Raw genomic sequence first — 2,310 nt, 5'->3', positions numbered from 1 at the left:
ACCATTTGTGTTGTCCTGAGTTCATCATTGTCATCATGTGCATTGTCCTGAGTGCACCATCTTCATCATGTGCGTTATCCTGAGTTCTGCATCATTGTGTATGTTATCTTCATCTTCATGTCTGTTGTCCTCAATCCATTATCAATCTGAATAAATCAATGCAAGGCCTTTTGTTTAATACAAAAGCACCACTCATCCTAACTCCCCCTTAGTCCGTTTTCCTCACCATTTGTGTTTTCCTGAGTCCATCATTGTCATCATTTGCATTGTACTGAGTCCACCATCTTCATGGACGTGGTCCTGAGTCCATCGTTATCATGTGTGTTGTCCTCATCTTCATGTCTGTTGTTCTGACTTCATTATCAATCTATGAATAATCAGTGCAAGGCCTCTTAATACAGTAAGTAATACTTACTGTATTAAGTAATACTCAAAAGCACCACTCATCCTAACTCTTTCCAGATTTCTGACACAGAAACCAGGAATTCAACACGCACTTACTACACCTTACCCTTATTACCAACACAGCCAGCAGTGGAAGTCAGATCAGATCTCGGTAGAGTCCGTCTTCCGGTGTTAATTAACACATTAGGGTCGTGCCGTTGCCTTCACAGAGTGCTTTTAAGAGGTTGGGGGTGCCGGTGTTCTGTCGACCTGTGCTACTCATCGAGCTTTCCTACTTCGATTTACTGCGCATGCGTACATCGCTTTCTAAGCTAATTTGTAGGAAGGCTCATCAATTCTTGCTACCTTGGTTAGAAAGTGTGTAATTAATGGTGAGTGTTTATTGCTTTTAATTAATTTAATACTTTACACTATTACTACTGTATATTTACTGTAAACGCAAAAGTAATTTGCATTTTAGACATTTGTTAACGCCGCAGAAATGTTAGAAAAGTATGGCACAAGTTTTACTGTTGAAATCGTTAGGGTTAGCGCGTACGGTGACAGAAAGCATAATAAAATCGATATGTGCTACCCATAATATAATTCAGGTAGGAGGATCTGACACTATTTTTAGCCTATCGATATGTGCTACCCCTAATATAATACAGGTAGGAGGATCTGACACTATTTTTAGCCTATCGATATGTGCTACCCCTAATATAATACAGGTAGGAGGATCTGACACTATTTTTAGCCTATCGATATGTGCTACCCATAATATAATACAGGTAGGAGGATCTGACACTGTATTTTGATGGGCATGAAGGGGAGGGGTTGTGGGACAGCGATGTGAGCTGATGAGGATCAGGTGTGTAAGTAGAAAGGAGGGGGGGTGGTTTGAAAAGGGGGGGAGAGCATGATGGCGTTGGCTGGAGCTAGGTGCGGGGCTTTGTTGTGGTGGCGTTTCGTCAAAGAGTTCGAGGACTCGTGGTAGAATGGGGCAGCTGGAACGCGGTTGAAAGACTTTTGTGAACTTTGTGCGATGAACTAAGCTATTATTTTGGGTGACTATTTAACTAATAAAAACCGAGCGAGACGCTGACCGGAGGACGGCAAATATTATCTGGACGACGACGGACTTCGGCATTCCACGGGGGGGTCTCGACGGCCACCCGGCGAGGGAAGTCTGGAATATTTTTATTAAATTTCGTAGGTGTGTGTGTGTGTGTGTGTGTGTGTGTGTGTGTTGTATGTAGTGTATTGTCATTTAACTGCTCAGGGCTATCGACCTCGTCAATCACAGTACAGGGTATATCGAAGTGTTTTATCACAAGCGTGTGTGCGTGCAGTGTTAGTTTGCTGTGAGATATTTACATTTTGGAAAGAGTGGCACGTGTTGCAGTGAAATTTACATGCTGGACTGTAGAGGGACTAAATGTTAGCCCTTGTATGTTTTAACACATTTGATTGTTAATAAAGACTGTTATATGGAGACAATTTATACTTGCTGTGTGTGCAGGTGTGTTATCGGGCTCACCCGGACCAGACCGGGTATTTAAAGGTGGTGGCAGCGTATAATATTGGTCCAGTGGCTGAAAGCCCTCTAGTGGTTCCCAAAGGGAATTATAGGTATTCCTTTAGGGACACCACATAAAAAAAGTGGGGGGTCATTACACTGGTGGCAGCGGTGGGATCAGTCTTGCTTTTTTTTTTGTGTGTGTGAACATATAGGGTGCCAAAATGCATGAGCCAGATCAACCTGCAGATACAGTTGGTGGTTCTAGTCATGTCCCCCAGTCTCAGCACTCTCAAATCAGCCAAGTTCAGCATCCAGTATTTATGCCAGAGTCCTTTACAGGTTCAGGGCGTGACTGGTATGACTGGTCCGAACAATTTGAAATGGCAGCTGAAGTAAATGGTTGG

The sequence above is a fragment of the Pygocentrus nattereri genome, chromosome 15 (genome assembly GCF_015220715.1).
Source record: "Pygocentrus nattereri isolate fPygNat1 chromosome 15, fPygNat1.pri, whole genome shotgun sequence".
Classification (NCBI taxonomy): domain Eukaryota; kingdom Metazoa; phylum Chordata; class Actinopteri; order Characiformes; family Serrasalmidae; genus Pygocentrus; species Pygocentrus nattereri.
This window is presented reverse-complemented; position numbering follows the sequence as displayed.